An 11,355-nucleotide genomic window follows, 5' to 3' on the forward strand; every position below is an offset into this window, starting at 1 on the left:
TTTTTAAATTGATTTCAATTATTTCACAGATGCATTTCTTTGTTATTTCAATTTGGAAACACATCAGTTTCGCAATTATTTCAAAAAGTAATTTCACTCTACTTTTTTCAAGAAATAGACTGCAGTTCTTTCGAAAACTACTTTTCAATAAGTGATTTCATTCATTTTAACAGACATGTTTCACTCATTTCAAAAAACCAGATTCCGCTCATTCAAAAATGCATTTCACTCATTTTAACAAACATGTTTCACTCATTTCAAAAATCAGATTTCACTCATTCAAATAAACGTATTTCACTCATTTCAAAAGTTATATTTAACTCATTTCAAAACGGTTGATTTCAATGATTTGAATGAATGATTTCACCCAATTTAATAGGCATATTTCACTAACTTAACAGATTTCACTGATCAATATATAACTAAAATGGATATATGATTGAAATAACAAAACTCAAAGTAGACAAAATATACTCCCTCCATTCCATAATGTAGTGCTTCCTCTATCCCCGTGCGTCAACTTTGACCGTAAATTTAACTATGAAGACTGATTGCGGCGGGAGCAAAAATTATATCAGTGAATCCGTATTTGAAAGAAGTTTTTAATTATGTAACTTTTTCTCGTGCCGCAGTCGGTCTTGTTCGTTAAATTTATGGTCAAAGTTCGATTTCGGGAAGTGCGGGCGCACTATATTTTGGAATGGATGGAGTATTAAATATTGACCTTGTTTTAAAGATCTCCGTGCCAGGAGTTCAAATATATAAAAAAATCAAAATTGATTTTTTTTATAAAAGATATAAATGATTCAAACTAACAAAGATGAATTTGTTGTGTAAGAAAGGAGAGAGACTGCACCAGTACTTTTGCTGTCATGTATGTGTACTGTTGTACGTAAGAGAGGGAGGAGCATGCATGCATCTGATTAAACAATAGTTTCAATGGGGTCCATTCACTGTATTTGGCCAGGTATATAGCAAAAACTGAAAATTAATGCGTGACAGTCAGACGAATCTTGGCGTAGTCAATGGACGATGGATACTTAACCGGTAGGTACCAGCTCCGCTGAAAAGAGCTTTGCGCCAACACACAGCCGCCGCCGCCGCCAGTACCGACCCCGGAGAGCGGCCGGAAAATGGCCTTGCCGGCGATCGCCGACGAGCTCCTGGTGGATATCTTCCTCCGCCTTCCCACCCCAGAGGATCTCATCCGAGCCTCCGCCGCCTGCGTCTCCTTCCGCCGCCTCGTGGCCGACCGATCCTTCCTCCGGCGCTTCCGCAAGCTCCACCCCCCGCCCCTCCTCGGCTTCCTCGACCCAAATCGGCACTGCTTCCACCCGGCCGTCCCGCCTCACCCCTCTGCGCCGCCGGCCAGCGCCGTAGCCAGCGCCGCCGACTTCTCCTTCGACTTCCTCCCCGGCTCCTCCCGGGACTGGTCCGTGCTGGATGTCCGCGACGGCCGCGTCCTCCTCAGCAGACCCCGCCGCGCCGGTAAGGGTCTCAATGAGATGGTGGTATGCGACCCCTTGCACCGGCAGTATCTCCTGCTTCCCGAGCTCCCCGATGACCTAGTCGCTTCGTGGATTGACACACTCGTGACTGAAGGGCCGCGCTTCAGCGGATCCTACAGAGAGACCTTCCTCGTCTCTCCCTGCGACGACGAGGAGGCAGCTGCTACGGAGGAGACGTCATTCAGGGTGATCTGGATGACGCTGCTCCAAACTAAGCCGATGGCCGCTGTCTTCTCTTCCGGCACAGGGCAATGGCGAGCCATTCCACCCCTGACTCGGAGCGAGTCGTTACCTGGCTTCGTGCTATCGACATGGATGGTTTCGTTCGTGTCGCGCCATTACGCCAATGGTCGCTTCTACTGGATTTCAGGTTCGACTGAAAAATTGCTCGTGCTTGACATCCGAAGGATGGAGTTCTCCATGACTGACCACCCACCCTGTGTCAGAGGTGTGAGTGATGATGTGGCCATCGCGGAGGCCGGCCAAGGCATGACTGTGATGTTTGTGCCTAAACCTAACACACCTCGCTTTACCTATTCAGTTTGGCGAAACAACGGTGGGAGTTCCACCCAGTGGCAGACGGAGGAGAAGACAATCTCGCTGGATTATGGGTCCTTGATCATGGGTGCAGTGGGGAGGCACTTGCTCTTGTATCGTGGCTCGTTCTTCAAGCCAGGTTACTTCACACAGGACGTCAACACGTTCGAGCTTGAGAGAGTGTGTGATGCATTATCGAGACAAGCACACGGATATTGCAACTTCCCACCGTCGTTATTATCGTCACCTACAGTGTCAAGTGGTAAACTTTGTTGCATACCAGTTACCTCTTTCCCTTCATGACTATCACTATCACACAACTTGTTTCATGCTTGCCAGTTCATTATTGTGATCATAGTTATTGTTTACACGGTTTAGTGAGTGTTCTTTTCTGTGCTTGTGCAAAAACTGATCAATCTAATTGTTATTTATTTGTTTGTCTGTTTTGTTTGCCATTTAAGGTAATTAGACAAATGACATAAATGGCCTTGCAAACCAGGAGTAGCATTTTAGTGGTATCATGAAGCTGTGAAAACACGAAATGACAACAATTATTTCGAATTTTATGGCCAAGCTAATGGACAAGGAGCAGGTACAAGTTTAAATTAGGACGCTGCAAAATCACCTTAGAAAAATTTATTCCAGTCAACCAAGACTTATCATTTCCACTAATTCTCAGCTAAAAAAACGTCCACTAATTCTTATTTGGTCACCATTACGCCCATAAATTTATCTCAGTAGATCAATTTCATATGAAAATTTATCTGAGGTTCAAAAGTCTTATTTGGTCTCTGGTATGAAATTTTGATCATTCTTGACAGTACGTTCTAAATAAAAATGTATAATTACAAAAGATTTTGCAAGAAAAATCAAACTATATTATTTCATTATGTGAACGATCATGATAATTGCGCCTTATAATGCATATTTTTTCTGTATGATTTTTTAGGTGATTTTTTCAGTAGGAATTTTGCAAAGCAACTGAACTGAGATTGGTAATACTATCATCGGATGCTGATGATGGACAAATGGATTGTGTAGTACTTTTGTGTTATGTATAGAGATAAATGAAGCGATACCTTTGGCATGCCTTTAACCCTTTGTGCAACATGAAATGTCCTTTTTTGGTCCAGTACATCTGAAAACCTTGTCACTCGGCAATATCCTTTCATTAGGTGCACTCGTAAAAGAAGTTCATGTCAAATTCATCAAGTCAATCTGTACAACCTATTGAAATTTGCTGTCTGAGTTAATGCACTTGTCATAGAGCACCACTCTTCTGAATTTTGACAGCCTTTGCTGCACAATTTTTTTATTTCCTTACAAATTCCAAATTGTTTTTGTTTCACACCTATTTATATCCCTCAGCATGACATCTATCTGAGTTTCAGCTCCGCAAGTTCGGGCACTTTATTTCATCCATAGTAAGAGCATCTCCAATCACAATGGGCTATTTTGACCCCCCCCCCCCCCCCCCAATATGTCCGTGGATACATACGAACATGTCGGAGCCGTCCGATTTGTTCTCCCGGGAAACCACACCCCCTATTTCCAAAATCTCAATTCCATACAAAAGCATGCAACCTAGATTTCATCATACATAGTTCATACACAATGGATATAAAAAAGAACACCAAACTAAATAAGAAAAGAAAATTACAATTGAACAACTATAAACTACCCAACTCGTCGGAGCAGGGCTCGATGACCCCCTTGCTGAAGCCGTTGGCCTCGTGGTCGTTGCCGCCGGGGCGAATCGAGGGCTTATCCTCGTAGTCGAGGTCCTCCATGAAGAGTTGCTCCCGCTTGACATCACGGAGGCGTCTCATGCGGCAGTTTCCCGCCACCAACCTCTCATCCTGAAGGGACGCGAGGATGGCGTGGTTCTCAACGACGAGGTTAATTAGGGTCGGACGCGAGGGAGGTTGCGTCCATGCACTCGGCCTCGAGTGGTGCCTCCGCATGAGGTGCTCTGCCTCCTCGGCTTGAGTGACACGGAATTGCTCATGCGCTTCCTCCATCGAGAGGAGGCAGATGTCGTCGCCCCCGGGCGTGGTGGTGGGGTCAACCTCCATGCCCTCCTCCGAGCTCCGCTTCGGAGACCTCGGTGGTTGTCCGGCCGCAATGCGGTCTGTGCGTCGCACATGGTAGTTGCCTCCTCAGCAGTGAGCTCTGTGCAGCGCTCCAAAGTGGGCGTCTTGTAGTGGGTGACCTTGCAGACCATGGCAGACAGTCAGCTCGGACGCGGACGGGGACGCAGTGGCGACGCTGATGTGAGGGGAAATGGAGAGGAATGTGGGCGGCTAGGGTTTGGCCCTCGGCGTATGGATTTAATAGCCGGGGCTAGGCTCCTTGGGCGGCATGGTTGGGCCATGAATGTGGGCAGGCAAACCGGTGAGCTTCCGGGCAGATTGATGGATTTTACGTGGGTCCAGACTGTCAGTCCAACCGTGGCAGATGCGTCGGGGCGGCCCGAAATCCGCCCCACATATGGGATGAGTCTGGGGTTGCTGGACAGCCCAGACATATGTGTCCACCCGGACAAATGTGTGTGTGTGTTGGGGGGGGGGGGGGGGGGGGGGGGGGGTTCAGGGTATAGTGATTTACAGCGGTGCATTTTTGTGATTCATGCTGTCACTAGTCTGTCAAATCAATCCTTTTTGGTATTGAACTCTGATCATTATACAACCAATATATCATCTTCTTTAGCGTACTGTTGCGATGGAACCTTGCGACTCTTCTGCCGGATTGCCGTTGCTGCTTTCTGTGTGGAAATGTTTTTTTTTCTCCTTTAATCATCTTCCTGGCCTTTATGTATATGCTCCCTTCTTTAATTTCCTTCTGAGTTCTGGACCCACACCCTTCCTTTGAAACATAGAAACACACAAATTTAAGATCACTACAATATTGCCCTGGTTGCAGCACGATTGAACTTGACTGTACTAGTAACATTAACAAGATTTTTTTTTTTTACAGAACTTGGTTGAATTTTGTGAGTACTTGATAGCTGCATTTGATTTTGGTTTCTCTCTTCATAAGTTGCCTGCAACTTTCTAAAATCTCAGTCGCATTACCAAACTTTTCAATCAACATCCAATCATACTCATCTGAAGGTAACTTCATATATGACCTAGCTACAGAGTAGAGATAATAGTTGCACACCATAAATGAGAGTATGCTCAATCTTAGTAGTGTGCAACATCAAGTGAAAATGTTCAGACAACCGAAAGTTAGCAATAGCTCCATTTAATGATGTACCCTTGTGCGTGCAGGCACACCCCATGCTGACGTCCAGGGAGCGGGTGATGATATGCTGGTGTCTGAACTAGGAGAAGCTGGCCCTGGAGGCGTGCAGGAACCCGTCCACACATCGGCCACCCAAGTCCCAAACCCCTTGTTGGTCGTCGACGACGATGCGGAGGCGGGTCGTGGTGGGGCGAGGAGACGGAAGCGCTGGGGCTGGGGCTGGACCTGCCAGAGGGTGCAGGGGTGGAGAGTGAGGGCGTGCGAGGAGACGAAGGAGTAGAGCAGTAGTACCAAGCAAAGGCTTCCAAGATGTTGCAGGGGCTACTGGTTAGGTGGGGACATGGAGTGACTTGATCTGTTTTGTAAAGCTTATCTGTTTGATTTGCCCCGTGATATTCGCTCGCTGGTTACCAAGAGTGGCGGCTGGGAAAGATTGCAAAGCTTTCATCGTTGTCCTTGCTTACTCTTTGTCCTGACTCTTTAGCTGCATTGCATGGTTTGTGGGTTGTGATATTTTTTTTAGAAAAGGAGGATGACCCCCGGCCTCTGCATCTGGGAGATGCATACGGCCATTTTATTAATTATTCTCAAGGACCTTACAAAGTATTACAAACAATATACCTAAATCCACCATCTTGGCAACATATGCCGCTACTCTTATCCATATGATGAAGGGATGCTAGCTGGGCCATTACCCAAACCACTCACCTAAACCTAACATCAAAAGCCGAAAGCCCCAGCCGAGCCACATACCGGGTCTGGGGCACAATCCGGTCAGACACACTCTGTGTTTGATCAACACTCTGTGGGTTGTGATATGATGCGATGGTGGATAAAACAACACATAAAGTCACCTCTGTGTTTGATCAACTGATTTGCTGGTGGTACTCCATACATTGGAACGGTGCATGATACTTTTGTGTAAGAATGCTCACAAGTTCCTGGGACTCTGTCTCTATTCATCTCTACTTGATCATATACTCGTTGTTTTCAGAAATGAAGTATCATCACGGGCAGTTCTAGCCAACCAGGACTGTTATAATTGTAGCCCAGGAATTGCAATATAATGAGGCCGAGTTGAAAGTCCAAGCAGAATTGTTCCCGGGGAAGCTAAATCATGATCAAAGGGTTGTTTACAACGAAGTTATACAGGCCATTGATGCTCGAGTGGGAGGTGTGCATTTTATTTCTGGGCATGGCGGTACTCGTAAGACTTTTGCTTCATTGATCATGTTAGTATGCAATTTTAATACTAACATGCGTCTTAGGTCTCCTGAATTGACGCCACAGTCCCGTGCTGAGCGTTATGCATTTGCTCAGTGGGTTTTTGACATTGGAGATGGAAGATGTCAATGTTTCAATGATTCGGAAGGCAGATGAGACTTCACTTTCTTGGATATCAATTCCTTCGGCTGACAATATAAAAGCTGCTACCCGTTGTGTCTAAATATTCGAGTCAAGCTATGTGGGGCAGGGAGCTATTGTGTGCCCAACAAATGTTTTGGCTGAATGAAATTAGTGGAGCTGTTTTCAAGTGTGTTCCTAGGAATGCAAGGTCTTATTCGGATTGTGACTATATCCAGGTCCACTGATTCGGTTGGGTGATGCTAATTAACTTGATGGTCCTTAATTTTTGAACTCCATAGAAGCTAATAATTTTGCACTCCATAAAATGGATTTCAAGGTCTTCTAAGGAACATAAATCAGTCCCTTGATCTGTGCATTGATACCTGCTTGCTCATTAAAAGACCAGGTGAAAGAGTCCTTGAAGGGGAGATATTGACAGGATCTTGCATTTACGTTGATGCTGCCAACTTTGATTTTGTTATAATATGAAACTAAAAAACAGGTCCTAGTTTACAGTAACAGACAATAAAATTAGAAGCAAAAATAGGTTCGCTCGCGGGTGATCAAATCCTACTTGTCATTATTTTTCTTAAAATTTAATTCTCAATGTGCTGATAACTAGGACCCACAAGTTATAGGGGAGCGCTGGCAAGTGAGGTCTACCTTCATCTTGCCTCAGTTCATCTAATTAAGCAGGTGCGACTCAAATTAAACCCTTCATCTTACCTCAGTTCATCTTCTTCTCAGACGTACAACTAACCACCCAGCAATTCATCACGAAAGCACAGTACATCTCCAATTCCAAAGCACAAATATATATTACGATCTGAAGCCGGCTCACTATCCAAGCCCCGGTAGACTGGTACGAATGTAGATCAATGACGATAGCCTAAATACTAGGCGATGGGAGGTGGCAGTGTCTCCCACACATCCGGCACGTTGTCCTCATGATGCACCGCGAAGAGACGGTCGCCCCCAACGGAGAAGTCGGCAATGGCGCCACCGCCTTGGCTCCCACGCAGCGCCAGCCTCAGGCGGTCATGATTTGGGCCGCCATACACCGAGATGCTGTCATCCTTGGACGCTAAGAGCAGTCCGCCGTGCACGGCGAGCTTCGGATAGCACGTCGGGGTCGTCGTGTTACAATATGTCCACGGCTCCTGGACAGAGCCCCGAGAACGGATGTCGAGGAACCCGAGATCATGGTCCTGGCTGATCAAGCGGACCGACCTCTCGTCCTCCATCACGACGGCATCGGCAACACGCCTTTCGTTCCATCTCCGGCTGCCGGCAGACCATGACCACACAACACTCATATCCCGGAAATCCACCAGAGTGATGGAAGACGGCGAGAAAGCATCTTTCGGTGAGCACGCCTTGACAGCCATGAGGGCGTTGGTGCTTGCCAGCCACTGAAGCTTGCTGGCGTCGGTCAGAGCGTCGACATACTTCAGGTCAAAGAAAGAGCTTGTCTGTTCGCCGGTGATGCAGTCCCAAACACCGATGCCGTAGCCAATTCCTTGAGTTATGCCCGAGTTGTTGCAGCTAGCAAAGACGTTTGTTTGCTGGTCAAAGGCCAGCGCCCTCGCGTTAAAAAGCGGAGCCGTCTTCTTGCCCTCGTGCGCTATGCGGAAGTGGTGACTCAGATCGCCGGTGAGCACAGAGAAAGCTGCCATGCCGCGGCCCCCAACGAGGAGCGTGGTGTCGCTGAGGTAGACAGCATCGCGGACCGGCTCAACAGGCATGAGGCAGACTGGCTGGCGCTCCTCGAGCATCCAGTTGTAGACCCGCATGATGGGGCTGTGCTTGACGCAACACCCCCGTCTGGCGCCGCACGGACGGCCGGGCAAGCCACTGGCCTACGCCCCGGCGGCACGGAAGCGGCCAGCCGGACCCTGTCGAGATTGAGCTCACCGATGCGAGCAGCGCGGACATGGTCAAGGAGGCCATAGTAGGACGCCTCTTGGAAGAGCATCCGCTCCGGGATGACAGCCGGGACATGCAGCTCGCCCGTGCGGAGCATGTTGAGGAGCAAGGCGAAGCAGGCCGGGTTGCGGTCGATGAAGTACTCGGGCACGCCCCCGGTGGCGCCGGCGTTCCAGCAGGGTTCCAACATGGCGGCGAGCATGGTTCCCTCGCCTGCGCCTGTGAGTGTGTCAGCCGTCGTCTTGAACACCTGCCCGCCGACATTCAGCCGGATGCGGCCAGCAGTTGGTTGTGGCGTGCACATTGCCGGCTGTGCGTACATGACTTCCGCACAGTGGACCTGTCAATGGAGAGGGTTGCGTTGCTGCACTGCCACTTCTCAAACTTCGGCTTTGTTGGGCCACACCTTACTGATTTTGTAAGACCTTCAATAAAAAGAAAACAATGAGACATTCATGCATAGGTACAGTAGCTACATTCATACATATATGCATCACAGTTTCACAGCTCTATCAATGACAACAATTTGTAAGAAACTTGCATGTGCATCGCAGCTCTATTAGTGACAACAACGGACAGCAAGCAAATATAGTGCATCCTAGTGCAAACTTAAAGTTTCACAGCACACTACATAGACAGATGGCAACTAAAAATGTCAATTCCTTTGCACTGGGATCATAAAACTATATGGATTTTGAACAGAATCATACAGTAATCACAGTCTCCAGGGTTGCTGTACCCCAATCTTTTCAAAAGGACACGAAAAAGGAGAGCATTTTTTTAATCTCAAGAGAAGTGTCAACAATGGACAGCAACTACATATAGTGCATCTTATCTTAGTACTAAACAATGACCATTGCTGCTAGTAGTGAACTCTCTCCTACTGCTAGGGTTTCGACACCCGTACTGAGAGAAGTGTACAAGCGGCTGCTACCTTTTTATGTGTATTGCTTGAGCAATGCACGTTGGTTGGGAGGCGCCGGACTGGGAGGGGAACAGGAGGACGAGGCGGTGGGGCGGATCTGGAAGACGAGGGGGGCGCCGGTCGATGGGGAGAGAGGCGGCGCTGGAGTGGCTGGACGGCGACGGGGTCTGCTGGACGTCCAGAGGGTCTGGAGTGACTGGACGGCGAGGGGGCGGCGGGACGTCGACGGGGCGGCGCTGGAATGATGAGGGAGGCGGGAGGCGGCGGTGGATTGGGGAGGGAGGCGGCGCTGGAGGAGTGGGGGGCGGCAGCGGGTGTAGGGTCAAGCTTCAGTCCACTCGGGCCCTTCAGCGGTATCTTTTGGGCCGTCACTGGAAAAAAAATCAGTTTGGATAGTGCCTTGTCTTTCCATTGGGCCAAGCGATGAATATACAAACATGCTATTGAGTATATTTTTTTCTTGATGGGTCAGAGGATGGATGCAAAAGTTACTATCAGCTGCTGCCAAAGAGGTTCTCATTAAATCTGTTGCCCAGTCTATACCAGTTTTTTCTATGTCCTGTTTTAGGCTTTCCAGAGGGCTCTGTGATAATGTGACATCTATCATCCGCCAATTTTGATGGGGAAGTAAATAGGGGAGAAGAAAACCTTGTTGGGTATCGTGGGACGTGATGACAAAGCCAAAGAATTAAGGCGGTTTGGGATTCCGTGACCTGGAGATTTTTAACATTGCTCTTCTCCCACAGCAGGCTTGGTAGATTCTACAGGAACCCGAATCTTTTTTTGAAAGATCCAACATTTGCTGGCTTCATTAGATTGAGCAGAAGCAAGAGGTGGTACAAAATCTGATCAAGTGATCATAGCTACAGTTAACAGAGATAAAAAGGGAGGAGGACAGCGAGGGGTTAGAAAGCCCTCCCCCTCCCCCTCCTCCCCTGGAGAACATCTAATCCGCTATCTCTCGACTATATCCCCGAAAGGGGTCTCAATATCTTTTGCTCCCGCGATACGACATTGCTCCATTGTGCGCCGTATTGCCGCTAGGGTGTCATTGGGGCAGGCCGTCTTTCCCCTAAATGTGCAGTTGTTCCTCTCATTCCACAACTCCCAGGATACTGCCATTATCATCGTTTTGACACCTTTTTTGTCCTCCTTGTCTGCCTTGGAGACAATATTGGTGACTGCTCCTCTAGTGTTGTCTTGCTCTTCCTCTCTCGGACGTAGTGAGCTACAGCTCCTCCAATCGGCCACCCTCGCCCAAACAGAGCGCGAAACCGGGCAGTTCCAAAACAGGTGAGTGGAAGACTCCAAGTTTCGTAAACACAACTGACAGAAGTAAGAGTTTGTCCATTGTTTCCTCTGTAAGCGATCGTTGCACCATAGCCTGTCGAGGTGAAGCAGCCATGCAAAGAATTTGATTTTTCCCGGGGCCCAAACCTTCCAGATCAAGTTTTGCATATCCGTAGTAGGCAGGCTTTTGAATTGCAGCATATACTCTGATTTTGTTGTATACATTCCGTTGCTGTTTGCAGTCCATGCAATCGTGTCTTCAGTTTGTCCCTGATGTATTTGTCTGTGAGCTCTAATCTTTTGGGCCATCCGGATGAAGTCGGTAACCGTGGATTCCCAGTCCCCGCTTTGAAGGTCTTTTATCCATTGCTGATCAAGTAGGGACTCAGCAACTATTCTTGATTTCCTCTTTGATTGCTTGTACAGAGTGGGGAAGGAGATGCACAGTGGTTCGTCCCCCAGCCAGCAGCAAGTCCAGTACCTTGCTCTTCTTCCATCGCCAATGGTGACCTTTGTTGCCATGCAAAGAGGTCCTTGTCTCCTTGGTCGCATGGCATTGGGAAACTACTCCAGGGG

At 48.0% G+C, this 11,355-nt stretch overlaps 1 pseudogene; it reads right to left on the minus strand.

Annotated features, from left to right (window-relative positions):
- Window positions 1-7,295: 7,295 nt before the first annotated feature.
- Window positions 7,296-9,790, minus strand: LOC123180861 (BTB/POZ domain-containing protein At2g24240-like; annotated as a pseudogene).
- Window positions 9,791-11,355: the final 1,565 nt, after the last annotated feature.

This window comes from Triticum aestivum, chromosome 1A (assembly GCF_018294505.1).
Source record: "Triticum aestivum cultivar Chinese Spring chromosome 1A, IWGSC CS RefSeq v2.1, whole genome shotgun sequence".
Taxonomy (NCBI): Eukaryota; Viridiplantae; Streptophyta; class Magnoliopsida; order Poales; family Poaceae; genus Triticum; species Triticum aestivum.